The sequence below is a fragment of the Ciona robusta genome, chromosome 12, assembly GCF_009617815.1.
Source record: "Ciona robusta chromosome 12, ASM961781v2".
In the NCBI taxonomy this organism is placed as follows: Eukaryota; Metazoa; Chordata; class Ascidiacea; order Phlebobranchia; family Cionidae; genus Ciona; species Ciona robusta.
The window spans coordinates 2,955,735-2,981,778 of NC_143246.1; the positions used below are offsets into that span (position 1 = coordinate 2,955,735).

Consider the following 26,044-nt stretch of genomic DNA (forward strand, 5'->3'; position numbering starts at 1 on the left):
TCCCGGACGATCCCGTACTTTAGGAATTTTAGCTGTCTTCATGAACAAATATTCGTGTTAAGCATTCAAGTAAAAGATAACTCTGCCTGTTATCGTGGCTCGTTGTTCTACAAATCCCGATCGCATCCATATTTACTAAATTTTAGCTCTCAACATTCACAAATATTCGTCTTATGCGCTTAAGTAAAAAATAACTTAATATCTTATCGTGGCTCGTTGGTCTAGGGGTATGATTCTCGCTTTGGGTGCGAGAGGTCCCGGGTTCAAATCCCGGACTAGCCCATATTTAACAAGTTTTAGCTGTCTACATTTTTAATATTCTTCTTATGCACTTAGGTAGAAATAACTTTATATGTTATTGTTGATCGTTGGTCTGTGGGTATGATACAAGTCCTGGACGACCCCGTGTTCTACAAATTTTAGCTGTCTACATGCTTAAATATTCGTGTTAAGCACTTATGTAAAAGCTAACTCTGCCGGTTATTGTAACTCTGCCTGTTATCGAGACCATGTTTAAGAAATTTTAGCTGTCTAAACACACAAATATTCGTCTTATGCACTTAGGTAAAAATAACTTTATATCTTATCGTAGCTCGTTGATCTATGGGTATGATACAATTCCCGGGCGAGCCCATATTTAACAAATTTTAGCTCTTTACATGCTCAATATTCGTGTTATTCACTTAAGTAAAAGATAACTCTATCTGTTATCGTGGCTCGTTGTTCTACAAATCCCGATGGAAACCATATTTACTAAATTTTAGCTCTAAACATTTACAAATATTAGTCTTATGCACTAACGTAAAAAATAACTTAATATCTCATCGTTGCTCGTTGGTCCAGGGGTATGATTCTCGCTTAGGGTGCGAGAGGTCCCGGGTTCAAATCCCGGACGAGCCCGTACTTTCCAAATTTTAGCTGTCTTCAAGAACAAATATTCGTGTTAAGCATTTAAGTAAAAGATAACTCTGCCTGTAATCGAGCCCATGTTTAACCAATTTTAGCTGTCTACATACACAAATATTCGTCTTATGCACTTAGGTAAAAATAACTTTATATCTTATCGTAGCTCGTTGGTCTATGGGTAGGATACAATTCCCGGGCGAGCCCATATTTAACAAATTTTAGCTGTTTACGTGCTCAATTTTCGTGCTATTCGCTTAAGTAAAAGATAACTCTACCTGTTATCGTGGCTCGTTGTTCTACAAATCCCGATCGAATCCATATTTACTAAATTATAGGTCTCAACATTCACAAATATTCGTCTTATGCACTAACGTAAAAAATAACTTAATATCTTAACCTGGCTCGTTGGTCTAGGTGTATGATTGTCGCTTTGGGTGCGAGAGGTCCCGGGTTCAAATCCCGGGCGGCCTCAATTTACAAAATTTTAGCTGTCTACATTTATAAATATTATTCTTATGCACTTAGGTAAAAATAACTTTATATGTTATGGTTGATCGTCAGTCTGTGGGTATGATACAAGTCCCGGACGAGCCCGTGTTCTACAAATTTTAGCTGTCTACATGCTTAAATATTCGTGTTAAGCACTTACGTAAAAGATAACTCTGCCTGTTGTTGTAAATGTGCCTGTTATCGAGCCCATGTTTAACAAATTTTAGCTCACAACATTCACAAATATTCGTCTTATGCGGTTACGTAAAAAATAACTAAATATCTTATCGTGGCTCGTTGGTCTAGGGGTATGATTCTCGCTTTGGTTGCGAGAGGTCCCGGGTTCAAATCCCGGACGAGCCCATATTTTAGTGATTTTAGCTGTCTACATTTATAAATATTCTTCTTATGCACTTAGGTAAAAATAACTTAATATCTTATCGTGGCTCGTTGGTCTAGGGGTATGATTCTCGCTTTGGGTGCGAGAGGTCCCGGGTTCAAACCCCGGACGGCCTCAATTTACAAAATTTTAGCTCTCTACATTTATAAATATTATTCTTATGCACTTAGGTAAAAATAACTTTATAGGTTATGTAGATCGTTGGTCTGTGGGTATAATACAAGTCCCGGACGAGCCCGTGTTTTACAAATTTTAGTTGTCTATATGCTTAAATATTCGTGTTAAGCACTCCAGTAAAAGAAATCTCTTCCTGTTATTGTGGCTCGTTGTTCTACAAATCCCGATCGAATCCATATTTACTAAATTTTAGCTCACAACATTCACAAATATTCGTCTTATGCGGTTACGTAAAATATAACTTAATATCTTATCGTGGCTCGTTGGTCTAGGGGTATGATTCTCGCTTTGGGTGCGAGAGGGCCCGGGTTCAAATCCCGGACGGACTCAATTTACAAAATTTTAGCTGTCTACATTTATATATATTATTCTTATGCACTTATGTAAAAATAACTTTATAGGTTTTGGTAGATCGTTGGTCTGTGGGTATAATACAAGTCCCGGACGAGCCCGTGTTTTACAAATTTTAGCTGTCTACATGCTTAAATATTCGTGTTAAGCACTGAAGTAAAAGATATCTCTTACTGTTATTGTGGCTCGTTGTTCTACAAATCCCGATCGAATCCATATTTACTAAATTTAACTCACAACATTAACAAAAATTCATCTTATGCGCTTACGTAAAAAATAACCTAATATCTTATCGTGGCTCGTTGGTCTAGAGGTATGATTCTCGCTTCGGGTGCGAGAGGTTCCGGGTTCAATTCCCGGACGAGCCCATATTTACTAAATTTTAGCTGTCAACATTCACAAATATTTCATTTCGCATTTAAACTGTATGTTTGTCTTTAATAAATATCGTCCGGTAAATAAATTCCCGTACGAGTCCATATTTAAATATTTTTAGCTGTTAACATTAAAAGTTCTACTATTCCTCAATTGAAGTAATACTTTTCCATGATAATCATCGCCTAATACTCTCAGGAAATGAATCAACAATTATGTTACTGCGTGCATTCTTGGACTATGGCTGCAATCTTTCTTCGAGCTCTAGAAGCTCCAGGTTATAACCACGAACAAGACTGTATGTTAATTAAGTTGTTCTACAAATCCCGATCGAAACCATATTTACTAAATTTTAGCTCTAAACATTTACAAATATTAGTCTTATGCACTAACGTAAAAAATAACTAAATTTCTTATCGTGGCTCGTTGGTCTAGGGGTATGATTCTTGCTTAGGGTGCGAGAGGTACCGGGTTCAAATCCCGGACGAGCCCGTACTTTACAAATTTTAGCTGTCTTCAAGAACAAATATTCGTGTTAAGCATTCATGTAAAATATAACTCTGCCTGTTATCGAGCCCATGTTTAACCAATTTTAGCTGTCTACATACACAAATATTCGTCTTATGCACTTAGGTAAAAATAACTTTATATCTTATCGTAGCTCGTTGGTCTATGGGTATGATACAATTCCCGGGCGAGCCCATATTTAACAAATTTTAGCTCTTTACATGCTCAATATTCGTGTTATTCACTTAAGTAAAAGATAACTCTATCCGTTATCGTGGCTCGTTGTTCTACAAATCCCGATCGAATCCATATTTACTAAATTTTAGGTTTCAACATTCACAAATATTCGTCTAATGCACTAACGTAAAAAATAACTTAGTATGTTATCGTGGCTCGTTGGTCTAGGGGTATGATTCTCGCTTTGGGTGCGAGAGGTCCCGGGTTCAAATCCCGGACGAGCCCATATTTTAGTGATTTTAGTGATTTTAGTGATTTTAGCTGTCTACATTTATAAATATTCTTCTTATGCACTTAGGTAAAAATAACTTTATACCTTATCGTAGCTCGTTGATCTATGGGTATGATACAATTCCCGGGCGAGCCCATATTTAACAAATTCTAGCCCTGTACATGCTCAATATTCGTGTTATTCACTTAAGTTAAAGATAATTCTATCTGTTATCGTGGCTCGTTGTTATACAAATCCCGATCGAAACCATATTTAATAAATTTTAGCTCTAAACATTTACAAATATTAGTCTTATGCACTAACGTAAAAAATAACTTAATTTCTTATCGTGGCTCGTTGGTCTAGGGGTATGATTCTCGCTTAGGGTGCGAGAGGTCCCGGGTTCAAATCCCGGATGAGCCCGTACTTTACAATTTTAGCTGTCTTCAAGAACAAATATTCGTGTTAAGCATTCACGTAAAATATAACTCTGCCTGTTATCGAGCCCATGTTTAACCAATTTTAGCTGTCTACATTCACAAATACTCGTCTTATGCACTAACGTAAAAAATAACTTAATTTCTCATCGTGGCTCGTTGGTCTAGGGGTATGATTCTCGCTTAGGGTGCGAGAGGTCCCGGGTTCAAATCCCGGACGAGCCCGTACTTTACAAATTTTAGCTGTCTTCAAGAACAAATATTCGTGTTAAGCATTCACGTAAAATATAACTCTGCCTGTTATCGAGCCCATGTTTAACCAATTTTAGCTGTCTACATTCACAAATATTCGTCTTATGCACTAACGTAAAAAATAACTTAATATGTTATCGTGGCTCGTTGGTCTAGGGGTTTGATTCTCGCTTTGGGTGCGAGAGGTCCCGGGTTCAAATCCCGGACGAGCCCATATTTTAGTGATTTTAGCTGTCTACATTTATAAATATTCTTCTTATGCACTTAGGTAAAAATAACTTTATAGGTTATGGTAGATGGTTGGTCTGTGGGTATAATACAAATCCCGGACGAGCCCGTGTTTTACAAATTTTAGCTGTCTACATACTTAAATATTCGTGTTAAGCACTGAAGTAAAAGATATCTCTTACTGTTATTGTGGCTCGTTGTTCTACAAATCCCGATCGAATCCATATTTACTAAATTTAACTCACAACATTCACAAAAATTCATCTTATGCGCTTACGTAAAAAATAACCTAATATCTTATCGTGGCTCGTTGGTCTAGAGGTATGATTCTCGCTTCGGGTGCGAGAGGTCCCGGGTTCAATTCCCGGACGAGCCCATATTTACTAAATTTTAGCTGTCAACATTCACAAATATTTCATTTCGCCATTAAACTGTATGTTTGTCTTTAATAAATATCGTCCGGTAAATAAATTCCCGTACGAGTCCATATTTAAATATTTTTAGCTGTTAACATTAAAAGTCCTACTATTCCTCAATTGAAGTAATACTTTTCCATAATAATCATCGCCTAATACTCTCAGGAAATGAATCAACAATTATGTTACTGCGTTCATTCTTGGACTATGGCTGCAATCTTTCTTCGAGCTCTAGAAGCTCCAGGTTATAACCCCGAACAAGACTGTATGTTAATTTTTTACCTATTTCTTTATTTGAAGTGTAGGCTTGTGCTTGATAAACATCGTCTTACGCACTCAGGAAGAACTATTCGTGCCGATAAAAGTGGCTGGTTGGTCTAGCGGTATGATTCTCGCTTAGGGTGCGAGAGGTCGCGGGTTCGAATCCCGGACGATCCCGTACTTTACAAATTTTAGCTGTCTTCATGAACAAACATTCGTGTTAAGCATTCAAGTAAAAGATAACTCTGCCTGTTATCGTGGCTCGTTGTTCTACAAATCCCGATCGAATCCATATTTACTAAATTTTAGGTTTCAACATTCACAAATATTCGTCTAATGCACTAACGTAAAAAATAACTTAGTATGTTATCGTGGCTCGTTGGTCTAGGGTATGATTCTCGCTTTGGGTGCGAGAGGTCCCGGGTTCAAATCCCGGACGAGCCCATATTTTAGTGATTTTAGCTGTCTACATTTATAAATATTCTTCTTATGCACTTAGGTAAAAATAACTTTATACCTTATCGTAGCTCGTTGATCTATGGGTATGATACAATTCCCGGGCGAGCCCATATTTAACAAATTCTAGCCCTGTACATGCTCAATATTCGTGTTATTCACTTAAGTTAAAGATAATTCTATCTGTTATCGTGGCTCGTTGTTCTACAAATCCCGATCGAAACCATATTTAATAAATTTTTGCTCTAAACATTTACAAATATTAGTCTTATGCACTAACGTAAAAAATAACTTAATTTCTTATCGTGGCTCGTTGGTCTAGGGGTATGATTCTCGCTTAGGGTGCGAGAGGTCCCGGGTTCAAATCCCGGACGAGCCCGTACTTTACAAATTTTAGCTGTCTTCAAGAACAAATATTCGTGTTAAGCATTCACGTAAAATATAACTCTGCCTGTTATCGAGCCCATGTTTAACCAATTTTAGCTGTCTACATTCACAAATATTCGTCTTATGCACTAACGTAAAAAATAACTTAATATGTTATCGTGGCTCGTTGGTCTAGGGTATGATTCTCGCTTTGGTGCGAGAGGTCCCGGGTTCAAATCCCGGACGAGCCCATATTTTAGTGATTTTAGCTGTCTACATTTATAAATATTCTTCTTATGCACTTAGGTAAAAATAACTTTATAGGTTATGGTAGATGGTTGGTCTGTGGGTATAATACAAATCCCGGACGAGCCCGTGTTTTACAAATTTTAGCTGTCTACATACTTAAATATTCGTGTTAAGCACTGAAGTAAAAGATATCTCTTACTGTTATTGTGGCTCGTTGTTCTACAAATCCCGATCGAATCCATATTTACTAAATTTAACTCACAACATTCACAAAAATTCATCTTATGCGCTTACGTAAAAAATAACCTAATAACTTATCGTGGCTCGTTGGTCTAGAGGTATGATTCTCGCTTCGGGTGCGAGAGGTCCCGGGTTCCATTCCCGGACGAGCCCATATTTACTAAATTTTAGCTGTCAACATTCACAAATATTTCATTTCGCATTTAAACTGTATGTTTGTCTTTAATAAATATCGTCCGGTAAATAAATTCCCGTACGAGTCCATATTTAAATATTTCTAGGTGTTAACATTAAAAGTCCTACTATTCCTCAATTGAAGTAATACTTTTCCATGATAATCATCGCCTAATACTCTCAGGAAATGAATCAACAATTATGTTACTGCGTGCATTCTTGGACTATGGCTGCAATCTTTCTTCGAGCTCTAGAAGCTCCAGGTTATAACCCCGAACAAGACTGTATGTTAATTTTTTACCTATTTCTTTATTTGAAGTGTAGGCTTGTGCTTGATAAACATCGTCTTACGCACTCAGGAATAACTATTCGTGCCGATAAAAGTGGCTCGTTGGTCTAGCGGTATGATTCTCGCTTAGGGTGCGAGAGGTCGCGGGTTCAAATCCCGGACGATCCCGTACTTTACAAATTTTAGCTGTCTTCATGAACAAACATTCGTGTTAAGCATTCAAGTAAAAGATAACTCTGCCTGTTATCGTTGCTCGTTGTTCTACAAATCTCGATCGAATCCATATTTACTAAATTTTAGGTTTCAACATTCACAAATATTCGTCTAATGCACTAACGTAAAAAATAACTTAGTATGTTATCGTGGCTCGTTGGTCTAGGGGTATGATTCTCGCTTTGGGTGCGAGAGGTCCCGGGTTCAAATCCCGGACGAGCCCATATTTTAGTGATTTTAGCTGTCTACATTTATAAATATTCTTCTTATGCACTTAGGTAAAAATAACTTTATACCTTATTCATAGCTCGTTGATCTATGGGTATGATACAATTCCCGGGCGAGCCCATATTTAACAAATTCTAGCCCTGTACATGCTCAATATTCGTGTTATTCACTTAAGTTAAAGATAATTCTATCTGTTATCGTGGCTCGTTGTTCTACAAATCCCGATCGAAACCATATTTAATAAATTTTTGCTCTAAACATTTACAAATATTAGTCTTATGCACTAACGTAAAAAATAACTTAATTTCTTATCGTGGCTCGTTGGTCTAGGGGTATGATTCTCGCTTAGGGTGCGAGAGGTCCCGGGTTCAAATCCCGGACGAGCCCGTACTTTACAAATTTTAGCTGTCTTCAAGAAAAAATATTCGTGTTAAGCATTCACGTAAAATATAACTCTGCCTGTTATCGAGCCCATGTTTAACCAATTTTATCTGTCTACATTCACAAATATTCGTCTTATGCACTAACGTAAAAAATAACTTAATATGTTATCGTGGCTCGTTGGTCTAGGGGTATGATTCTCGCTTTGGGTGCGAGAGGTCCCGGGTTCAAATCTCGGACGAGCCCATATTTTAGTGATTTTAGCTGTCTACATTTATAAATATTCTTCTTATGCACTTAGGTAAAAATAACTTTATAGGTTATGGTAGATGGTTGGTCTGTGGGTATAATACAAATCCCGGACGAGCCGTGTTTTACAAATTTTAGCTGTCTACATACTTAAATATTCGTGTTAAGCACTGAAGTAAAAGATATCTCTTACTGTTATTGTGGCTCGTTGTTCTACAAATCCCGATCGAATCCATATTTACTAAATTTAACTCACAACATTCACAAAAATTCATCTTATGCGCTTACGTAAAAAATAACCTAATATCTTATCGTGGCTCGTTGGTCTAGAGGTATGATTCTCGCTTCGGGTGCGAGAGGTCCCGGGTTCAATTCCCGGACGAGCCCATATTTACTAAATTTTAGCTGTCAACATTCACAAATATTTCATTTCGCATTTAAACTGTATGTTTGTCTTTAATAAATATCGTCCGGTAAATAAATTCCCGTACGAGTCCATATTTAAATATTTTTAGCTGTTAACATTAAAAGTCCTACTATTCCTCAATTGAAGTAATACTTTTCCATGATAATCATCGCCTAATACTCTCAGGAAATGAATCAACAATTATGTTACTGCGTGCATTCTTGGACTATGGCTGCAATCTTTCTTCGAGCTCTAGAAGCTCCAGGTTATAACCCCGAACAAGACTGTATGTTAATTTTTTACCTATTTCTTTATTTGAAGTGTAGGCTTGTGCTTGATAAACATCGTCTTACGCACTCAGGAAGAACTATTCGTGCCGATAAAAGTGGCTCGTTGGTCTAGCGGTATGATTCTCGCTTAGGGTGCGAGAGGTCGCGGGTTCAAATCCCGGACGATCCCGTAATTTACAAATTTTAGCTGTCTTCATGAACAAACATTCGTGTTAAGCATTCAAGTAAAAGATAACTCTGCCTGTTATCGTTGCTCGTTGTTCTACAAATCCCGATCGAATCCATATTTACTAAACTTTAGGTTTCAACATTCACAAATATTCGTCTAATGCACTAACGTAAAAAATAACTTAGTATGTTATCGTGGCTCGTTGGTCTAGGGGTATGATTCTCGCTTTGGGTGCGAGAGGTCCCGGGTTCAAATCCCGGACGAGCCCATATTTTAGTGATTTTAGCTGTCTACATTTATAAATATTCTTCTTATGCACTCAGGTAAAAATAACTTTATATTTTATCGTAGCTCGTTGATCTATGGGTATGATACAATTTCCGGGCGAGCCCATATTTAACAAATTCTAGCCCTTTACATGCTCAATATTCGTGTTATTCACTTAAGTTAAAGATAAATCTATCTGTTATCGTGGCTCGTTGTTCTACAAATCCCGATCGAAACCATATTTACTAAATTTTAGATCTAACATTTACAAATATTAGTCTTATGCACTAACGTAAAAAATAACTTAATTTCTTATCGTGGCTCGTTGGTCTAGGGGTATGATTCTCGCTTAGGGTGCGAGAGGTCCCGGGTTCAAATCCCGGACGAGCCCGTACTTTACAAATTTTAGCTGTCTTCAAGAACAAATATTCGTGTTAAGCATTCCCGTAAAATATAACTCTGCCTGTTATCGAGCCCATGTTTAACCAATTTTAGCTTTCTACATTCACAAATATTCGTCTTATGCACTAACGTAAAAAATAACTTAATATGTTATCGTGGCTCGTTGGTCTAGGGGTATGATTCTCGCTTTGGGTGCGAGAGGTCCCGGGTTCAAATCCCGGACGAGCCCATATTTTAGTGACTTTAGCTGTCTACATTTATAAATATTCTTCTTATGCACTTAGGTAAAAATAACTTTATAGGTTATGGTAGATGGTTGGTCTGTGGGTATAATACAAATCCAGGACGAGCCCGTGTTTTACAAATTTTAGCTGTCTACATGCTTAAATATTCGTGTTAAGCACTGAAGTAAAAGATATATCTTACTGTTATTGAGGCTCGTTGTTCTACAAATCCCGATCGAATCCATATTTACTAAATTTAACTCACAACATTCACAAAAATTCATCTTATGCGCTTACGTAAAAAATAACCTAATGTCTTATCGTGGCTCGTTGGTCTAGAGGTATGATTCTCGCTTCGGGTGCGAGAGGTCCCGGGTTCAATTCCCGGACGAGCCTATATTTACTAAATTTTAGCTGTCAACATTCACAAATATTTCATTTCGCATTTAAACTGTATGTTTGTCTTTAATAAATATCGTCCGGTAAATAAATTCCCGTACGAGTCCATATTTAAATATTTTTAGCTGTTAACATTAAAAGTCCTACTATTCCTCAATTGAAGTAATACTTTTCCATGATAATCATCGCCTAATACTCTCAGGAAATGAATCAACAATTATGTTACTGCGTGCATTCTTGGACTATGGCTGCAATCTTTCTTCGAGCTCTAGAAGCTCCAGGTTATAACCCGAACAAGACTGTATGTTAATTAAGTTGTTCTACAAATCCCGATCGAAAGCATATTTACTAAATTTTAGCTCTAAACATTTACAAATATTAGTCTTATGCACTAACGTAAAAAATAACTTAATTTCTTATCGTGGCTCGTTGGTCTAGGGGTATGATTCTTGCTTAGGGTGCGAGAGGTACCGGGTTCAAATCCCGGACGAGCCCGTACTTTACAAATTTTAGCTGTCTTCAAGAACAAATATTCGTGTTAAGCATTCATGTAAAATATAACTCTGCCTGTTATCGAGCCCATGTTTAACCAATTTTAGCTGTCTACATACACAAATATTCGTCTTATGCACTTAGGTAAAAATAACTTTATATCTTATCGTAGCTCGTTGGTCTATGGGTATGATACAATTCCCGGGCGAGCCCATATTTAACAAATTTTAGCTCTTTACATGCTCAATATTCGTGTTATTCACTTAAGTAAAAGATAACTCTATCCGTTATCGTGGCTCGTTGTTCTACAAATCCCGATCGAATCCATATTTACTAAATTTTAGGTTTCAACATTCACAAATATTCGTCTAATGCACTAACGTAAAAAATAACTTAGTATGTTATCGTGGCTCGTTGGTCTAGGGGTATGATTCTCGCTTTGGGTGCGAGAGGTCCCGGGTTCAAATCCCGGACGAGCCCATATTTTAGTGATTTTAGTGATTTTAGTGATTTTAGCTGTCTACATTTATAAATATTCTTCTTATGCACTTAGGTAAAAATAACTTTATACCTTATCGTAGCTCGTTGATCTATGGGTATGATACAATTCCCGGGCGAGCCCATATTTAACAAATTCTAGCCCTGTACATGCCCAATATTCGTGTTATTCACTTAAGTTAAAGATAATTCTATCTGTTATCGTGGCTCGTTGTTATACAAATCCCGATCGAAACCATATTTAATAAATTTTAGCTCTAAACATTTACAAATATTAGTCTTATGCACTAACGTAAAAAATAACTTAATTTCTTATCGTGGCTCGTTGGTCTAGGGGTATGATTCTCGCTTAGGGTGCGAGAGGTCCCGGGTTCAAATCCCGGACGAGCCCGTACTTTACAATTTTAGCTGTCTTCAAGAACAAATATTCGTGTTAAGCATTCACGTAAAATATAACTCTGCCTGTTATCGAGCCCATGTTTAACCAATTTTAGCTGTCTACATTCACAAATACTCGTCTTATGCACTAACGTAAAAAATAACTTAATTTCTCATCGTGGCTCGTTGGTCTAGGGGTATGATTCTCGCTTAGGGTGCGAGAGGTCCCGGGTTCAAATCCCGGACGAGCCCGTACTTTACAAATTTTAGCTGTCTTCAAGAACAAATATTCGTGTTAAGCATTCACGTAAAATATAACTCTGCCTGTTATCGAGCCCATGTTTAACCAATTTTAGCTGTCTACATTCACAAATATTCGTCTTATGCACTAACGTAAAAAATAACTTAATATGTTATCGTGGCTCGTTGGTCTAGGGGTTTGATTCTCGCTTTGGGTGCGAGAGGTCCCGGGTTCAAATCCCGGACGAGCCCATATTTTAGTGATTTTAGCTGTCTACATTTATAAATATTCTTCTTATGCACTTAGGTAAAAATAACTTTATAGGTTATGGTAGATGGTTGGTCTGTGGGTATAATACAAATCCCGGACGAGCCCGTGTTTTACAAATTTTAGCTGTCTACATACTTAAATATTCGTGTTAAGCACTGAAGTAAAAGATATCTCTTACTGTTATTGTGGCTCGTTGTTCTACAAATCCCGATCGAATCCATATTTACTAAATTTAACTCACAACATTCACAAAAATTCATCTTATGCGCTTACGTAAAAAATAACCTAATATCTTATCGTGGCTCGTTGGTCTAGAGGTATGATTCTCGCTTCGGGTGCGAGAGGTCCGGGTTCAATTCCCGGACGAGCCCATATTTACTAAATTTTAGCTGTCAACATTCACAAATATTTCATTTCGCCATTAAACTGTATGTTTGTCTTTAGTAAATATCGTCCGGTAAATAAATTCCCGTACGAGTCCATATTTAAATATTTTTAGCTGTTAACATTAAAAGTCCTACTATTCCTCAATTGAAGTAATACTTTTCCATAATAATCATCGCCTAATACTCTCAGGAAATGAATCAACAATTATGTTACTGCGTTCATTCTTGGACTATGGCTGCAATCTTTCTTCGAGCTCTAGAAGCTCCAGGTTATAACCCCGAACAAGACTGTATGTTAATTTTTTACCTATTTCTTTATTTGAAGTGTAGGCTTGTGCTTGATAAACATCGTCTTACGCACTCAGGAAGAACTATTCGTGCCGATAAAAGTGGCTGGTTGGTCTAGCGGTATGATTCTCGCTTAGGGTGCGAGAGGTCGCGGGTTCGAATCCCGGACGATCCCGTACTTTACAAATTTTAGCTGTCTTCATGAACAAACATTCGTGTTAAGCATTCAAGTAAAAGATAACTCTGCCTGTTATCGTGGCTCGTTGTTCTACAAATCCCGATCGAATCCATATTTACTAAATTTTAGGTTTCAACATTCACAAATATTCGTCTAATGCACTAACGTAAAAAATAACTTAGTATGTTATCGTGGCTCGTTGGTCTAGGGGTATGATTCTCGCTTTGGGTGCGAGAGGTCCCGGGTTCAAATCCCGGACGAGCCCATATTTTAGTGATTTTAGCTGTCTACATTTATAAATATTCTTCTTATGCACTTAGGTAAAAATAACTTTATACCTTATCGTAGCTCGTTGATCTATGGGTATGATACAATTCCCGGGCGAGCCCATATTTAACAAATTCTAGCCCTGTACATGCTCAATATTCGTGTTATTCACTTAAGTTAAAGATAATTCTATCTGTTATCGTGGCTCGTTGTTCTACAAATCCCGATCGAAACCATATTTAATAAATTTTTGCTCTAAACATTTACAAATATTAGTCTTATGCACTAACGTAAAAAATAACTTAATTTCTTATCGTGGCTCGTTGGTCTAGGGGTATGATTCTCGCTTAGGGTGCGAGAGGTCCCGGGTTCAAATCCCGGACGAGCCCGTACTTTACAAATTTTAGCTGTCTTCAAGAACAAATATTCGTGTTAAGCATTCACGTAAAATATAACTCTGCCTGTTATCGGGCCCATGTTTAACCAATTTTAGCTGTCTACATTCACAAATATTCGTCTTATGCACTAACGTAAAAAATAACTTAATATGTTATCGTGGCTCGTTGGTCTAGGGGTATGATTCTCGCTTTGGGTGCGAGAGGTCCCGGGTTCAAATCCCGGACGAGCCCATATTTTAGTGATTTTAGCTGTCTACATTTATAAATATTCTTCTTATGCACTTAGGTAAAAATAACTTTATAGGTTATGGTAGATGGTTGGTCTGTGGGTATAATACAAATCCCGGACGAGCCCGTGTTTTACAAATTTTAGCTGTCTACATACTTAAATATTCGTGTTAAGCACTGAAGTAAAAGATATCTCTTACTGTTATTGTGGCTCGTTGTTCTACAAATCCCGATCGAATCCATATTTACTAAATTTAACTCACAATATTCACAAAAATTCATCTTATGCGCTTACGTAAAAAATAACCTAATAACTTATCGTGGCTCGTTGGTCTAGAGGTATGATTCTCGCTTCGGGTGCGAGAGGTCCCGGGTTCCATTCCGGACGAGCCCATATTTACTAAATTTTAGCTGTCAACATTCACAAATATTTCATTTCGCATTTAAACTGTATGTTTGTCTTTAATAAATATCGTCCGGTAAATAAATTCCCGTACGAGTCCATATTTAAATATTTCTAGGTGTTAACATTAAAAGTCCTACTATTCCTCAATTGAAGTAATACTTTTCCATGATAATCATCGCCTAATACTCTCAGGAAATGAATCAACAATTATGTTACTGCGTGCATTCTTGGACTATGGCTGCAATCTTTCTTCGAGCTCTAGAAGCTCCAGGTTATAACCCCGAACAAGACTGTATGTTAATTTTTTACCTATTTCTTTATTTGAAGTGTAGGCTTGTGCTTGATAAACATCGTCTTACGCACTCAGGAATAACTATTCGTGCCGATAAAAGTGGCTCGTTGGTCTAGCGGTATGATTCTCGCTTAGGGTGCGAGAGGTCGCGGGTTCAAATCCCGGACGATCCCGTACTTTACAAATTTTAGCTGTCTTCATGAACAAACATTCGTGTTAAGCATTCAAGTAAAAGATAACTCTGCCTGTTATCGTTGCTCGTTGTTCTACAAATCTCGATCGAATCCATATTTACTAAATTTTAGGTTTCAACATTCACAAATATTCGTCTAATGCACTAACGTAAAAAATAACTTAGTATGTTATCGTGGCTCGTTGGTCTAGGGGTATGATTCTCGCTTTGGGTGCGAGAGGTCCCGGGTTCAAATCCCGGACGAGCCCATATTTTAGTGATTTTAGCTGTCTACATTTATAAATATTCTTCTTATGCACTTAGGTAAAAATAACTTTATACCTTATTCATAGCTCGTTGATCTATGGGTATGATACAATTCCCGGGCGAGCCCATATTTAACAAATTCTAGCCCTGTACATGCTCAATATTCGTGTTATTCACTTAAGTTAAAGATAATTCTATCTGTTATCGTGGCTCGTTGTTCTACAAATCCCGATCGAAACCATATTTAATAAATTTTTGCTCTAAACATTTACAAATATTAGTCTTATGCACTAACGTAAAAAATAACTTAATTCCTTATCGTGGCTCGTTGGTCTAGGGGTATGATTCTCGCTTAGGGTGCGAGAGGTCCCGGGTTCAAATCCCGGACGAGCCCGTACTTTACAAATTTTAGCTGTCTTCAAGAAAAAATATTCGTGTTAAGCATTCACGTAAAATATAACTCTGCCTGTTATCGAGCCCATGTTTAACCAATTTTAGCTGTCTACATTCACAAATATTCGTCTTATGCACTAACGTAAAAAATAACTTAATATGTTATCGTGGCTCGTTGGTCTAGGGGTATGATTCTCGCTTTGGGTGCGAGAGGTCCCGGGTTCAAATCTCGGACGAGCCCATATTTTAGTGATTTTAGCTGTCTACATTTATAAATATTCTTCTTATGCACTTAGGTAAAAATAACTTTATAGGTTATGGTAGATGGTTGGTCTGTGGGTATAATACAAATCCCGGACGAGCCCGTGTTTTACAAATTTTAGCTGTCTACATACTTAAATATTCGTGTTAAGCACTGAAGTAAAAGATATCTCTTACTGTTATTGTGGCTCGTTGTTCTACAAATCCCGATCGAATCCATATTTACTAAATTTAACTCACAACATTCACAAAAATTCATCTTATGCGCTTACGTAAAAAATAACCTAATATCTTATCGTGGCTCGTTGGTCTAGAGGTATGATTCTCGCTTCGGGTGCGAGAGGTCCCGGGTTCAATTCCCGGACGAGCCCATATTTACTAAATTTTAGCTGTCAACATTCACAAATATTTCATTTCGCATTTAAACTGTATGTTTGTCTTTAATAAATATCGTCCGGTAAATAAATTCCCGTACGAGTCCATATTTAAATATTTTTAGCTGTTAACATTAAAAGTCCTACTATTCCTCAATTGAAGTAATACTTTTCCATGATAATCATCGCCTAATACTCTCAGGAAATGAATCAACAATTATGTTACTGCGTGCATTCTTGGACTATGGCTGCAATCTTTCTTCGAGCTCTAGAAGCTCCAGGTTATAACCCCGAACAAGACTGTATGTTAATTTTTTACCTATTTCTTTATTTGAAGTGTAGGCTTGTGCTTGATAAACATCGTCTTACGCACTCAGGAAGAACTATTCGTGCCGATAAAAGTGGCTCGTTGGTCTAGCGGTATGATTCTCGCTTAGGGTGCGAGAGGTCGCGGGTTCAAATCCCGGACGATCCCGTACTTTACAAATTTTAGCTGTCTTCATGAACAAACATTCGTGTTAAGCATTCAAGTAAAAGATAACTCTGCCTGTTATCGTTGCTCGTTGTTCTACAAATCCCGATCGAATCCATATTTACTAAACTTTAGGTTTCAACATTCACAAATATTCGTCTAATGCACTAACGTAAAAAATAACTTAGTATGTTATCGTGGCTCGTTGGTCTAGGGGTATGATTCTCGCTTTGGGTGCGAGAGGTCCCGGGTTCAAATCCCGGACGAGCCCATATTTTAGTGATTTTAGCTGTCTACATTTATAAATATTCTTCTTATGCACTTAGGTAAAAATAACTTTATACCTTATTCATAGCTCGTTGATCTATGGGTATGATACAATTCCCGGGCGAGCCCATATTTAACAAATTCTAGCCCTGTACATGCTCAATATTCGTGTTATTCACTTAAGTTAAAGATAATTCTATCTGTTATCGTGGCTCGTTGTTCTACAAATCCCGATCGAAACCATATTTAATAAATTTTTGCTCTAAACATTTACAAATATTAGTCTTATGCACTAACGTAAAAAATAACTTAATTTCTTATCGTGGCTCGTTGGTCTAGGGGTATGATTCTCGCTTAGGGTGCGAGAGGTCCCGGGTTCAAATCCCGGACGAGCCCGTACTTTACAAATTTTAGCTGTCTTCAAGAACAAATATTCGTGTTAAGCATTCACGTAAAATATAACTCTGCCTGTTATCGAGCCCATGTTTAACCAATTTTAGCTGTCTACATTCACAAATATTCGTCTTATGCACTAACGTAAAAAATAACTTAATATGTTATCGTGGCTCGTTGGTCTAGGGGTATGATTCTCGCTTTGGGTGCGAGAGGTCCCGGGTTCAAATCCCGGACGAGCCCATATTTTAGTGATTTTAGCTGTCTACATTTATAAATATTCTTCTTATGCACTTAGGTAAAAATAACTTTATAGGTTATGGTAGATGGTTGGTCTGTGGGTATAATACAAATCCCGGACGAGCCCGTGTTTTACAAATTTTAGCTGTCTACATACTTAAATATTCGTGTTAAGCACTGAAGTAAAAGATATCTCTTACTGTTATTGTGGCTCGTTGTTCTACAAATCCCGATCGAATCCATATTTACTAAATTTAACTCACAACATTCACAAAAATTCATCTTATGCCCTTACGTAAAAAATAACCTAATATCTTATCGTGGCTCGATGGTCTAGAGTTATGATTCTCGCTTCGGGTGCGAGAGGTCCCGGGTTCAATTCCCGGACGAGCCCATATTTACTAAATTTTAGCTGTCAACATTCACAAATATTTCATTTCGCCATTAAACTGTATGTTTGTCTTTAATAAATATCGTCCGGTAAATAAATTCCCGTACGAGTCCATATTTAAATATTTTTAGCTGTTAACATTAAAAGTCCTACTATTCCTCAATTGAAGTAATACTTTTCCATGATAATCATCGCCTAATACTCTCAGGAAATGAATCAACATTTATGTTACTGCGTGCATTCTTGGACTATGGCTGCAATCTTTCTTCGAGCTCTAGAAGCTCCAGGTTATAACGTGTTATTCACTTAAGTAAAAGATAACTCTATCCGTTATCGTGGCTCGTTGTTCTACAAATCCCGATCGAATCCATATTTACTAAATTTTAGGTTTCAACATTCACAAATATTCGTCTAATGCACTAACGTAAAAAATAACTTAGTATGTTATCGTGGCTCGTTGGTCTAGGGGTATGATTCTCGCTTTGGGTGCGAGAGGTCCCGGGTTCAAATCCCGGACGAGCCCATATTTTAGTGATTTTAGTGATTTTAGCTGTCTATATTTATAAATATTCTTCTTATGCACTTAGGTAAAAATAACTTTATACCTTATCGTAGCTCGTTGATCTATGGGTATGATACAATTCCCGGGCGAGCCCATATTTAACAAATTCTAGCCCTGTACATGCTCAATATTCGTGTTATTCACTTAAGTTAAAGATAATTCTATCTGTTATCGTGGCTCGTTGTTATACAAATCCCGATCGAAACCATATTTAATAAATTTTAGCTCTAAACATTTACAAATATTAGTCTTATGCACTAACGTAAAAAATAACCTAATTTCTTATCGTGGCTCGTTGGTCTAGGGGTATGATTCTCGCTTAGGGTGCGAGAGGTCCCGGGTTCAAATCCCGGACGAGCCCGTACTTTACAAATTTTAGCTGTCTTCAAGAACAAATATTCGTGTTAAGCATTCACGTAAAATATAACTCTGCCTGTTATCGAGCCCATGTTTAACCAATTTTAGCTGTCTACATTCACAAATACTCGTCTTATGCACTAACGTAAAAAATAACTTAATTTCTCATCGTGGCTCGTTGGTCTAGGGGTATGATTCTCGCTTAGGGTGCGAGAGGTCCCGGGTTCAAATCCCGGACGAGCCCGTACTTTACAAATTTTAGCTGTCTTCAAGAACAAATATTCGTGTTAAGCATTCACGTAAAATATAACTCTGCCTGTTATCGAGCCCATGTTTAACCAATTTTAGCTGTCTACATTCACAAATATTCGTCTTATGCACTAACGTAAAAAATAACTTAATATGTTATCGTGGCTCGTTGGTCTAGGGGTATGATTCTCGCTTTGGGTGCGAGAGGTCCCGGGTTCAAATCCCGGACGAGCCCATATTTTAGTGATTTTAGCTGTCTACATTTATAAATATTCTTCTTATGCACTTAGGTAAAAATAACTTTATACCTTATTCATAGCTCGTTGATCTATGGGTATGATACAATTCCCGGGCGAGCCCATATTTAACAAATTCTAGCCCTGTACATGCTCAATATTCGTGTTATTCACTTAAGTTAAAGATAATTCTATCTGTTATCGTGGCTCGTTGTTCTACAAATCCCGATCGAAACCATATTTAATAAATTTTTGCTCTAAACATTTACAAATATTAGTCTTATGCACTAACGTAAAAAATAACTTAATTTCTTATCGTGGCTCGTTGGTCTAGGGGTATGATTCTCGCTTAGGGTGCGAGAGGTCCCGGGTTCAAATCCCGGACGAGCCCGTACTTTACAAATTTTAGCTGTCTTCAAGAAAAAATATTCGTGTTAAGCATTCACGTAAAATATAACTCTGCCTGTTATCGAGCCCATGTTTAACCAATTTTATCTGTCTACATTCACAAATATTCGTCTTATGCACTAACGTAAAAAATAACTTAATATGTTATCGTGGCTCGTTGGTCTAGGGGTATGATTCTCGCTTTGGGTGCGAGAGGTCCCGGGTTCAAATCTCGGACGAGCCCATATTTTAGTGATTTTAGCTGTCTACATTTATAAATATTCTTCTTATGCACTTAGGTAAAAATAACTTTATAGGTTATGGTAGATGGTTGGTCTGTGGGTATAATACAAATCCCGGACGAGCCCGTGTTTTACAAATTTTAGCTGTCTACATACTTAAATATTCGTGTTAAGCACTGAAGTAAAAGATATCTCTTACTGTTATTGTGGCTCGTTGTTCTACAAATCCCGATCGAATCCATATTTACTAAATTTAACTCACAACATTCACAAAAATTCATCTTATGCGCTTACGTAAAAAATAACCTAATATCTTATCGTGGCTCGTTGGTCTAGAGGTATGATTCTCGCTTCGGGTGCGAGAGGTCCCGGGTTCAATTCCCGGACGAGCCCATATTTACTAAATTTTAGCTGTCAACATTCACAAATATTTCATTTCGCATTTAAACTGTATGTTTGTCTTTAATAAATATCGTCCGGTAAATAAATTCCCGTACGAGTCCATATTTAAATATTTTTAGCTGTTAACATTAAAAGTCCTACTATTCCTCAATTGAAGTAATACTTTTCCATGATAATCATCGCCTAATACTCTCAGGAAATGAATCAACAATTATGTTACTGCGTGCATTCTTGGACTATGGCTGCAATCTTTCTTCGAGCTCTAGAAGCTCCAGGTTATAACCCCGAACAAGACTGTATGTTAATTTTTTACCTATTTCTTTATTTGAAGTGTAGGCTTGTGCTTGATAAACATCGTCTTACGCACTCAGGAAGAACTATTCGTGCCGATAAAAGTGGCTCGTTGGTCTAGCGGTATGATTCTCGCTTAGGGTGCGAGAGGTCGCGGGTTCAAATCCCGGACGATCCCGTAATTTACAAATTTTAGCTGTCTTCATGAACAAACATTCGTGTTAAGCATTCAAGTAAAAGATAACTCTGCCTGTTATCGTTGCTCGTTGTTCTACAAATCCCGATCGAATCCATATTTACTAAACTTTAGGTTTCAACATTCACAAATATTCGTCTAATGCACTAACGTAAAAAATAACTTAGTATGTTATCGTGGCTCGTTGGTCTAGGGGTATGATTCTCGCTTTGGGTGCGAGAGGTCCCGGGTTCAAATCCCGGACGAGCCCATATTTTAGTGATTTTAGCTGTCTACATTTATAAATATTCTTCTTATGCACTCAGGTAAAAATAACTTTATATTTTATCGTAGCTCGTTGATCTATGGGTATGATACAATTTCCGGGCGAGCCCATATTTAACAAATTCTAGCCCTTTACATGCTCAATATTCGTGTTATTCACTTAAGTTAAAGATAAATCTATCTGTTATCGTGGCTCGTTGTTCTACAAATCCCGATCGAAACCATATTTACTAAATTTTAGATCTAAACATTTACAAATATTAGTCTTATGCACTAACGTAAAAAATAACTTAATTTCTTATCGTGGCTCGTTGGTCTAGGGGTATGATTCTCGCTTAGGGTGCGAGAGGTCCCGGGTTCAAATCCCGGACGAGCCCGTACTTTACAAATTTTAGCTGTCTTCAAGAACAAATATTCGTGTTAAGCATTCCCGTAAAATATAACTCTGCCTGTTATCGAGCCCATGTTTAACCAATTTTAGCTTTCTACATTCACAAATATTCGTCTTATGCACTAACGTAAAAAATAACTTAATATGTTATCGTGGCTCGTTGGTCTAGGGGTATGATTCTCGCTTTGGGTGCGAGAGGTCCCGGGTTCAAATCCCGGACGAGCCCATATTTTAGTGACTTTAGCTGTCTACATTTATAAATATTCTTCTTATGCACTTAGGTAAAAATAACTTTATAGGTTATGGTAGATGGTTGGTCTGTGGGTATAATACAAATCCAGGACGAGCCCGTGTTTTACAAATTTTAGCTGTCTACATGCTTAAATATTCGTGTTAAGCACTGAAGTAAAAGATATATCTTACTGTTATTGTGGCTCGTTGTTCTACAAATCCCGATCGAATCCATATTTACTAAATTTAACTCACAACATTCACAAAAATTCATCTTATGCGCTTACGTAAAAAATAACCTAATGTCTTATCGTGGCTCGTTGGTCTAGAGGTATGATTCTCGCTTCGGGTGCGAGAGGTCCCGGGTTCAATTCCCGGACGAGCCTATATTTACTAAATTTTAGCTGTCAACATTCACAAATATTTCATTTCGCATTTAAACTGTATGTTTGTCTTTAATAAATATCGTCCGGTAAATAAATTCCCGTACGAGTCCATATTTAAATATTTTTAGCTGTTAACATTAAAAGTCCTACTATTCCTCAATTGAAGTAATACTTTTCCATGATAATCATCGCCTAATACTCTCAGGAAATGAATCAACAATTATGTTACTGCGTGCATTCTTGGACTATGGCTGCAATCTTTCTTCGAGCTCTAGAAGCTCCAGGTTATAACCCCGAACAAGACTGTATGTTAATTAAGTTGTTCTACAAATCCCGATCGAAAGCATATTTACTAAATTTTAGCTCTAAACATTTACAAATATTAGTCTTATGCACTAACGTAAAAAATAACTTAATTTCTTATCGTGGCTCGTTGGTCTAGGGGTATGATTCTTGCTTAGGGTGCGAGAGGTACCGGGTTCAAATCCCGGACGAGCCCGTACTTTACAAATTTTAGCTGTCTTCAAGAACAAATATTCGTGTTAAGCATTCATGTAAAATATAACTCTGCCTGTTATCGAGCCCATGTTTAACCAATTTTAGCTGTCTACATACACAAATATTCGTCTTATGCACTTAGGTAAAAATAACTTTATATCTTATCGTAGCTCGTTGGTCTATGGGTATGATACAATTCCCGGGCGAGCCCATATTTAACAAATTTTAGCTCTTTACATGCTCAATATTCGTGTTATTCACTTAAGTAAAAGATAACTCTATCCGTTATCGTGGCTCGTTGTTCTACAAATCCCGATCGAATCCATATTTACTAAATTTTAGGTTTCAACATTCACAAATATTCGTCTAATGCACTAACGTAAAAAATAACTTAGTATGTTATCGTGGCTCGTTGGTCTAGGGGTATGATTCTCGCTTTGGGTGCGAGAGGTCCCGGGTTCAAATCCCGGACGAGCCCATATTTTAGTGATTTTAGTGATTTTAGTGATTTTAGCTGTCTACATTTATAAATATTCTTCTTATGCACTTAGGTAAAAATAACTTTATACCTTATCGTAGCTCGTTGATCTATGGGTATGATACAATTCCCGGGCGAGCCCATATTTAACAAATTCTAGCCCTGTACATGCCCAATATTCGTGTTATTCACTTAAGTTAAAGATAATTCTATCTGTTATCGTGGCTCGTTGTTATACAAATCCCGATCGAAACCATATTTAATAAATTTTAGCTCTAAACATTTACAAATATTAGTCTTATGCACTAACGTAAAAAATAACTTAATTTCTTATCGTGGCTCGTTGGTCTAGGGGTATGATTCTCGCTTAGGGTGCGAGAGGTCCCGGGTTCAAATCCCGGACGAGCCCGTACTTTACAATTTTAGCTGTCTTCAAGAACAAATATTCGTGTTAAGCATTCACGTAAAATATAACTCTGCCTGTTATCGAGCCCATGTTTAACCAATTTTAGCTGTCTACATTCACAAATACTCGTCTTATGCACTAACGTAAAAAATAACTTAATTTCTCATCGTGGCTCGTTGGTCTAGGGGTATGATTCTCGCTTAGGGTGCGAGAGGTCCCGGGTTCAAATCCCGGACGAGCCCGTACTTTACAAATTTTAGCTGTCTTCAAGAACAAATATTCGTGTTAAGCATTCACGTAAAATATAACTCTGCCTGTTATCGAGCCCATGTTTAACCAATTTTAGCTGTCTACATTCACAAATATTCGTCTTATGCACTAACGTAAAAAATAACTTAATATGTTATCGTGGCTCGTTGGTCTAGGGGTTTGATTCTCGCTTTGGGTGCGAGAGGTCCCGGGTTCAAATCCCGGACGAGCCCATATTTTAGTGATTTTAGCTGTCTACATTTATAAATATTCTTCTTATGCACTTAGGTAAAAATAACTTTATAGGTTATGGTAGATGGTTGGTCTGTGGGTATAATACAAATCCCGGACGAGCCCGTGTTTTACAAATTTTAGCTGTCTACATACTTAAATATTCGTGTTAAGCACTGAAGTAAAAGATATCTCTTACTGTTATTGTGGCTCGTTGTTCTACAAATCCCGATCGAATCCATATTTACTAAATTTAACTCACAACATTCACAAAAATTCATCTTATGCGCTTACGTAAAAAATAACCTAATATCTTATCGTGGCTCGTTGGTCTAGAGGTATGATTCTCGCTTCGGGTGCGAGAGGTCCCGGGTTCAATTCCCGGACGAGCCCATATTTACTAAATTTTAGCTGTCAACATTCACAAATATTTCATTTCGCCATTAAACTGTATGTTTGTCTTTAGTAAATATCGTCCGGTAAATAAATTCCCGTACGAGTCCATATTTAAATATTTTTAGCTGTTAACATTAAAAGTCCTACTATTCCTCAATTGAAGTAATACTTTTCCATAATAATCATCGCCTAATACTCTCAGGAAATGAATCAACAATTATGTTACTGCGTTCATTCTTGGACTATGGCTGCAATCTTTCTTCGAGCTCTAGAAGCTCCAGGTTATAACCCCGAACAAGACTGTATGTTAATTTTTTACCTATTTCTTTATTTGAAGTGTAGGCTTGTGCTTGATAAACATCGTCTTACGCACTCAGGAAGAACTATTCGTGCCGATAAAAGTGGCTGGTTGGTCTAGCGGTATGATTCTCGCTTAGGGTGCGAGAGGTCGCGGGTTCGAATCCCGGACGATCCCGTACTTTACAAATTTTAGCTGTCTTCATGAACAAACATTCGTGTTAAGCATTCAAGTAAAAGATAACTCTGCCTGTTATCGTGGCTCGTTGTTCTACAAATCCCGATCGAATCCATATTTACTAAATTTTAGGTTTCAACATTCACAAATATTCGTCTAATGCACTAACGTAAAAAATAACTTAGTATGTTATCGTGGCTCGTTGGTCTAGGGGTATGATTCTCGCTTTGGGTGCGAGAGGTCCCGGGTTCAAATCCCGGACGAGCCCATATTTTAGTGATTTTAGCTGTCTACATTTATAAATATTCTTCTTATGCACTTAGGTAAAAATAACTTTATACCTTATCGTAGCTCGTTGATCTATGGGTATGATACAATTCCCGGGCGAGCCCATATTTAACAATTCTAGCCCTGTACATGCTCAATATTCGTGTTATTCACTTAAGTTAAAGATAATTCTATCTGTTATCGTGGCTCGTTGTTCTACAAATCCCGATCGAAACCATATTTAATAAATTTTTGCTCTAAACATTTACAAATATTAGTCTTATGCACTAACGTAAAAAATAACTTAATTTCTTATCGTGGCTCGTTGGTCTAGGGGTATGATTCTCGCTTAGGGTGCGAGAGGTCCCGGGTTCAAATCCCGGACGAGCCCGTACTTTACAAATTTTAGCTGTCTTCAAGAACAAATATTCGTGTTAAGCATTCACGTAAAATATAACTCTGCCTGTTATCGGGCCCATGTTTAACCAATTTTAGCTGTCTACATTCACAAATATTCGTCTTATGCACTAACGTAAAAAATAACTTAATATGTTATCGTGGCTCGTTGGTCTAGGGGTATGATTCTCGCTTTGGGTGCGAGAGGTCCCGGGTTCAAATCCCGGACGAGCCCATATTTTAGTGATTTTAGCTGTCTACATTTATAAATATTCTTCTTATGCACTTAGGTAAAAATAACTTTATAGGTTATGGTAGATGGTTGGTCTGTGGGTATAATACAAATCCCGGACGAGCCCGTGTTTTACAAATTTTAGCTGTCTACATACTTAAATATTCGTGTTAAGCACTGAAGTAAAAGATATCTCTTACTGTTATTGTGGCTCGTTGTTCTACAAATCCCGATCGAATCCATATTTACTAAATTTAACTCACAATATTCACAAAAATTCATCTTATGCGCTTACGTAAAAAATAACCTAATAACTTATCGTGGCTCGTTGGTCTAGAGGTATGATTCTCGCTTCGGGTGCGAGAGGTCCCGGGTTCCATTCCCGGACGAGCCCATATTTACTAAATTTTAGCTGTCAACA

The 26,044-nt window shown here is 37.3% G+C and overlaps 59 non-coding genes across 59 annotated transcripts; all 59 read left to right on the plus strand.

Annotated features, from left to right (window-relative positions):
* Window positions 1–210: 210 nt before the first annotated feature.
* On the plus strand, window positions 211–282 carry Trnap-ugg (transfer RNA proline (anticodon UGG)). The gene has a single exon. It is a non-coding gene; the product is annotated as a tRNA-Pro (tRNA).
* A 546-nt stretch (window positions 283–828) lies between these two features.
* Window positions 829–900, plus strand: Trnap-agg (transfer RNA proline (anticodon AGG)). Its single transcript has one exon. It is a non-coding gene; the product is annotated as a tRNA-Pro (tRNA).
* A 786-nt stretch (window positions 901–1,686) lies between these two features.
* On the plus strand, window positions 1,687–1,758 carry Trnap-ugg (transfer RNA proline (anticodon UGG)). Its single transcript has one exon. It is a non-coding gene; the product is annotated as a tRNA-Pro (tRNA).
* Window positions 1,759–2,229: 471 nt separating this feature from the next.
* Trnap-ugg (transfer RNA proline (anticodon UGG)) lies at window positions 2,230–2,302 on the plus strand. Its single transcript has one exon. It is a non-coding gene; the product is annotated as a tRNA-Pro (tRNA).
* Window positions 2,303–2,619: 317 nt separating this feature from the next.
* On the plus strand, window positions 2,620–2,691 carry Trnap-cgg (transfer RNA proline (anticodon CGG)). The gene has a single exon. It is a non-coding gene; the product is annotated as a tRNA-Pro (tRNA).
* Window positions 2,692–3,118: 427 nt separating this feature from the next.
* Trnap-agg (transfer RNA proline (anticodon AGG)) lies at window positions 3,119–3,190 on the plus strand. The gene has a single exon. It is a non-coding gene; the product is annotated as a tRNA-Pro (tRNA).
* A 405-nt stretch (window positions 3,191–3,595) lies between these two features.
* Trnap-ugg (transfer RNA proline (anticodon UGG)) lies at window positions 3,596–3,667 on the plus strand. The gene has a single exon. It is a non-coding gene; the product is annotated as a tRNA-Pro (tRNA).
* Window positions 3,668–4,004: 337 nt separating this feature from the next.
* On the plus strand, window positions 4,005–4,076 carry Trnap-agg (transfer RNA proline (anticodon AGG)). The gene has a single exon. It is a non-coding gene; the product is annotated as a tRNA-Pro (tRNA).
* Window positions 4,077–4,243: 167 nt separating this feature from the next.
* Trnap-agg (transfer RNA proline (anticodon AGG)) lies at window positions 4,244–4,315 on the plus strand. The gene has a single exon. It is a non-coding gene; the product is annotated as a tRNA-Pro (tRNA).
* A 168-nt stretch (window positions 4,316–4,483) lies between these two features.
* On the plus strand, window positions 4,484–4,555 carry Trnap-ugg (transfer RNA proline (anticodon UGG)). The gene has a single exon. It is a non-coding gene; the product is annotated as a tRNA-Pro (tRNA).
* Window positions 4,556–4,874: 319 nt separating this feature from the next.
* On the plus strand, window positions 4,875–4,946 carry Trnap-cgg (transfer RNA proline (anticodon CGG)). The gene has a single exon. It is a non-coding gene; the product is annotated as a tRNA-Pro (tRNA).
* Window positions 4,947–5,620: 674 nt separating this feature from the next.
* On the plus strand, window positions 5,621–5,691 carry Trnap-ugg (transfer RNA proline (anticodon UGG)). The gene has a single exon. It is a non-coding gene; the product is annotated as a tRNA-Pro (tRNA).
* Window positions 5,692–6,010: 319 nt separating this feature from the next.
* On the plus strand, window positions 6,011–6,082 carry Trnap-agg (transfer RNA proline (anticodon AGG)). Its single transcript has one exon. It is a non-coding gene; the product is annotated as a tRNA-Pro (tRNA).
* A 557-nt stretch (window positions 6,083–6,639) lies between these two features.
* Trnap-cgg (transfer RNA proline (anticodon CGG)) lies at window positions 6,640–6,711 on the plus strand. The gene has a single exon. It is a non-coding gene; the product is annotated as a tRNA-Pro (tRNA).
* A 674-nt stretch (window positions 6,712–7,385) lies between these two features.
* Window positions 7,386–7,457, plus strand: Trnap-ugg (transfer RNA proline (anticodon UGG)). Its single transcript has one exon. It is a non-coding gene; the product is annotated as a tRNA-Pro (tRNA).
* A 320-nt stretch (window positions 7,458–7,777) lies between these two features.
* Window positions 7,778–7,849, plus strand: Trnap-agg (transfer RNA proline (anticodon AGG)). The gene has a single exon. It is a non-coding gene; the product is annotated as a tRNA-Pro (tRNA).
* A 168-nt stretch (window positions 7,850–8,017) lies between these two features.
* Trnap-ugg (transfer RNA proline (anticodon UGG)) lies at window positions 8,018–8,089 on the plus strand. The gene has a single exon. It is a non-coding gene; the product is annotated as a tRNA-Pro (tRNA).
* A 318-nt stretch (window positions 8,090–8,407) lies between these two features.
* On the plus strand, window positions 8,408–8,479 carry Trnap-cgg (transfer RNA proline (anticodon CGG)). Its single transcript has one exon. It is a non-coding gene; the product is annotated as a tRNA-Pro (tRNA).
* A 674-nt stretch (window positions 8,480–9,153) lies between these two features.
* On the plus strand, window positions 9,154–9,225 carry Trnap-ugg (transfer RNA proline (anticodon UGG)). Its single transcript has one exon. It is a non-coding gene; the product is annotated as a tRNA-Pro (tRNA).
* A 318-nt stretch (window positions 9,226–9,543) lies between these two features.
* On the plus strand, window positions 9,544–9,615 carry Trnap-agg (transfer RNA proline (anticodon AGG)). Its single transcript has one exon. It is a non-coding gene; the product is annotated as a tRNA-Pro (tRNA).
* Window positions 9,616–9,783: 168 nt separating this feature from the next.
* Trnap-ugg (transfer RNA proline (anticodon UGG)) lies at window positions 9,784–9,855 on the plus strand. Its single transcript has one exon. It is a non-coding gene; the product is annotated as a tRNA-Pro (tRNA).
* Window positions 9,856–10,174: 319 nt separating this feature from the next.
* Window positions 10,175–10,246, plus strand: Trnap-cgg (transfer RNA proline (anticodon CGG)). Its single transcript has one exon. It is a non-coding gene; the product is annotated as a tRNA-Pro (tRNA).
* Window positions 10,247–10,672: 426 nt separating this feature from the next.
* Window positions 10,673–10,744, plus strand: Trnap-agg (transfer RNA proline (anticodon AGG)). The gene has a single exon. It is a non-coding gene; the product is annotated as a tRNA-Pro (tRNA).
* Window positions 10,745–11,149: 405 nt separating this feature from the next.
* On the plus strand, window positions 11,150–11,221 carry Trnap-ugg (transfer RNA proline (anticodon UGG)). Its single transcript has one exon. It is a non-coding gene; the product is annotated as a tRNA-Pro (tRNA).
* Window positions 11,222–11,558: 337 nt separating this feature from the next.
* On the plus strand, window positions 11,559–11,630 carry Trnap-agg (transfer RNA proline (anticodon AGG)). The gene has a single exon. It is a non-coding gene; the product is annotated as a tRNA-Pro (tRNA).
* Window positions 11,631–11,797: 167 nt separating this feature from the next.
* Trnap-agg (transfer RNA proline (anticodon AGG)) lies at window positions 11,798–11,869 on the plus strand. Its single transcript has one exon. It is a non-coding gene; the product is annotated as a tRNA-Pro (tRNA).
* A 168-nt stretch (window positions 11,870–12,037) lies between these two features.
* Window positions 12,038–12,109, plus strand: Trnap-ugg (transfer RNA proline (anticodon UGG)). The gene has a single exon. It is a non-coding gene; the product is annotated as a tRNA-Pro (tRNA).
* A 319-nt stretch (window positions 12,110–12,428) lies between these two features.
* On the plus strand, window positions 12,429–12,499 carry Trnap-cgg (transfer RNA proline (anticodon CGG)). Its single transcript has one exon. It is a non-coding gene; the product is annotated as a tRNA-Pro (tRNA).
* A 674-nt stretch (window positions 12,500–13,173) lies between these two features.
* On the plus strand, window positions 13,174–13,245 carry Trnap-ugg (transfer RNA proline (anticodon UGG)). The gene has a single exon. It is a non-coding gene; the product is annotated as a tRNA-Pro (tRNA).
* A 319-nt stretch (window positions 13,246–13,564) lies between these two features.
* On the plus strand, window positions 13,565–13,636 carry Trnap-agg (transfer RNA proline (anticodon AGG)). The gene has a single exon. It is a non-coding gene; the product is annotated as a tRNA-Pro (tRNA).
* Window positions 13,637–13,804: 168 nt separating this feature from the next.
* On the plus strand, window positions 13,805–13,876 carry Trnap-ugg (transfer RNA proline (anticodon UGG)). Its single transcript has one exon. It is a non-coding gene; the product is annotated as a tRNA-Pro (tRNA).
* Window positions 13,877–14,940: 1,064 nt separating this feature from the next.
* On the plus strand, window positions 14,941–15,012 carry Trnap-ugg (transfer RNA proline (anticodon UGG)). Its single transcript has one exon. It is a non-coding gene; the product is annotated as a tRNA-Pro (tRNA).
* Window positions 15,013–15,332: 320 nt separating this feature from the next.
* Window positions 15,333–15,404, plus strand: Trnap-agg (transfer RNA proline (anticodon AGG)). The gene has a single exon. It is a non-coding gene; the product is annotated as a tRNA-Pro (tRNA).
* Window positions 15,405–15,572: 168 nt separating this feature from the next.
* Trnap-ugg (transfer RNA proline (anticodon UGG)) lies at window positions 15,573–15,644 on the plus strand. The gene has a single exon. It is a non-coding gene; the product is annotated as a tRNA-Pro (tRNA).
* Window positions 15,645–15,963: 319 nt separating this feature from the next.
* On the plus strand, window positions 15,964–16,035 carry Trnap-cgg (transfer RNA proline (anticodon CGG)). The gene has a single exon. It is a non-coding gene; the product is annotated as a tRNA-Pro (tRNA).
* Window positions 16,036–16,709: 674 nt separating this feature from the next.
* Trnap-ugg (transfer RNA proline (anticodon UGG)) lies at window positions 16,710–16,781 on the plus strand. Its single transcript has one exon. It is a non-coding gene; the product is annotated as a tRNA-Pro (tRNA).
* A 320-nt stretch (window positions 16,782–17,101) lies between these two features.
* Window positions 17,102–17,173, plus strand: Trnap-agg (transfer RNA proline (anticodon AGG)). The gene has a single exon. It is a non-coding gene; the product is annotated as a tRNA-Pro (tRNA).
* A 168-nt stretch (window positions 17,174–17,341) lies between these two features.
* Trnap-ugg (transfer RNA proline (anticodon UGG)) lies at window positions 17,342–17,413 on the plus strand. Its single transcript has one exon. It is a non-coding gene; the product is annotated as a tRNA-Pro (tRNA).
* An 839-nt stretch (window positions 17,414–18,252) lies between these two features.
* Trnap-ugg (transfer RNA proline (anticodon UGG)) lies at window positions 18,253–18,324 on the plus strand. The gene has a single exon. It is a non-coding gene; the product is annotated as a tRNA-Pro (tRNA).
* A 328-nt stretch (window positions 18,325–18,652) lies between these two features.
* On the plus strand, window positions 18,653–18,724 carry Trnap-agg (transfer RNA proline (anticodon AGG)). The gene has a single exon. It is a non-coding gene; the product is annotated as a tRNA-Pro (tRNA).
* Window positions 18,725–18,892: 168 nt separating this feature from the next.
* Window positions 18,893–18,964, plus strand: Trnap-agg (transfer RNA proline (anticodon AGG)). The gene has a single exon. It is a non-coding gene; the product is annotated as a tRNA-Pro (tRNA).
* Window positions 18,965–19,132: 168 nt separating this feature from the next.
* Trnap-ugg (transfer RNA proline (anticodon UGG)) lies at window positions 19,133–19,204 on the plus strand. The gene has a single exon. It is a non-coding gene; the product is annotated as a tRNA-Pro (tRNA).
* Window positions 19,205–19,524: 320 nt separating this feature from the next.
* Window positions 19,525–19,596, plus strand: Trnap-agg (transfer RNA proline (anticodon AGG)). Its single transcript has one exon. It is a non-coding gene; the product is annotated as a tRNA-Pro (tRNA).
* Window positions 19,597–19,764: 168 nt separating this feature from the next.
* On the plus strand, window positions 19,765–19,836 carry Trnap-ugg (transfer RNA proline (anticodon UGG)). The gene has a single exon. It is a non-coding gene; the product is annotated as a tRNA-Pro (tRNA).
* Window positions 19,837–20,155: 319 nt separating this feature from the next.
* Trnap-cgg (transfer RNA proline (anticodon CGG)) lies at window positions 20,156–20,227 on the plus strand. The gene has a single exon. It is a non-coding gene; the product is annotated as a tRNA-Pro (tRNA).
* A 674-nt stretch (window positions 20,228–20,901) lies between these two features.
* Trnap-ugg (transfer RNA proline (anticodon UGG)) lies at window positions 20,902–20,973 on the plus strand. The gene has a single exon. It is a non-coding gene; the product is annotated as a tRNA-Pro (tRNA).
* A 319-nt stretch (window positions 20,974–21,292) lies between these two features.
* On the plus strand, window positions 21,293–21,364 carry Trnap-agg (transfer RNA proline (anticodon AGG)). The gene has a single exon. It is a non-coding gene; the product is annotated as a tRNA-Pro (tRNA).
* Window positions 21,365–21,532: 168 nt separating this feature from the next.
* Trnap-ugg (transfer RNA proline (anticodon UGG)) lies at window positions 21,533–21,604 on the plus strand. Its single transcript has one exon. It is a non-coding gene; the product is annotated as a tRNA-Pro (tRNA).
* Window positions 21,605–21,923: 319 nt separating this feature from the next.
* Trnap-cgg (transfer RNA proline (anticodon CGG)) lies at window positions 21,924–21,995 on the plus strand. Its single transcript has one exon. It is a non-coding gene; the product is annotated as a tRNA-Pro (tRNA).
* Window positions 21,996–22,422: 427 nt separating this feature from the next.
* Trnap-agg (transfer RNA proline (anticodon AGG)) lies at window positions 22,423–22,494 on the plus strand. Its single transcript has one exon. It is a non-coding gene; the product is annotated as a tRNA-Pro (tRNA).
* A 405-nt stretch (window positions 22,495–22,899) lies between these two features.
* On the plus strand, window positions 22,900–22,971 carry Trnap-ugg (transfer RNA proline (anticodon UGG)). The gene has a single exon. It is a non-coding gene; the product is annotated as a tRNA-Pro (tRNA).
* Window positions 22,972–23,308: 337 nt separating this feature from the next.
* Window positions 23,309–23,380, plus strand: Trnap-agg (transfer RNA proline (anticodon AGG)). Its single transcript has one exon. It is a non-coding gene; the product is annotated as a tRNA-Pro (tRNA).
* Window positions 23,381–23,547: 167 nt separating this feature from the next.
* On the plus strand, window positions 23,548–23,619 carry Trnap-agg (transfer RNA proline (anticodon AGG)). Its single transcript has one exon. It is a non-coding gene; the product is annotated as a tRNA-Pro (tRNA).
* A 168-nt stretch (window positions 23,620–23,787) lies between these two features.
* Trnap-ugg (transfer RNA proline (anticodon UGG)) lies at window positions 23,788–23,859 on the plus strand. The gene has a single exon. It is a non-coding gene; the product is annotated as a tRNA-Pro (tRNA).
* A 319-nt stretch (window positions 23,860–24,178) lies between these two features.
* Trnap-cgg (transfer RNA proline (anticodon CGG)) lies at window positions 24,179–24,250 on the plus strand. Its single transcript has one exon. It is a non-coding gene; the product is annotated as a tRNA-Pro (tRNA).
* Window positions 24,251–24,924: 674 nt separating this feature from the next.
* On the plus strand, window positions 24,925–24,996 carry Trnap-ugg (transfer RNA proline (anticodon UGG)). Its single transcript has one exon. It is a non-coding gene; the product is annotated as a tRNA-Pro (tRNA).
* Window positions 24,997–25,314: 318 nt separating this feature from the next.
* Trnap-agg (transfer RNA proline (anticodon AGG)) lies at window positions 25,315–25,386 on the plus strand. The gene has a single exon. It is a non-coding gene; the product is annotated as a tRNA-Pro (tRNA).
* A 168-nt stretch (window positions 25,387–25,554) lies between these two features.
* Trnap-ugg (transfer RNA proline (anticodon UGG)) lies at window positions 25,555–25,626 on the plus strand. Its single transcript has one exon. It is a non-coding gene; the product is annotated as a tRNA-Pro (tRNA).
* Window positions 25,627–25,945: 319 nt separating this feature from the next.
* On the plus strand, window positions 25,946–26,017 carry Trnap-cgg (transfer RNA proline (anticodon CGG)). The gene has a single exon. It is a non-coding gene; the product is annotated as a tRNA-Pro (tRNA).
* The last annotated feature ends 27 nt before the right edge of the window (window positions 26,018–26,044 follow it).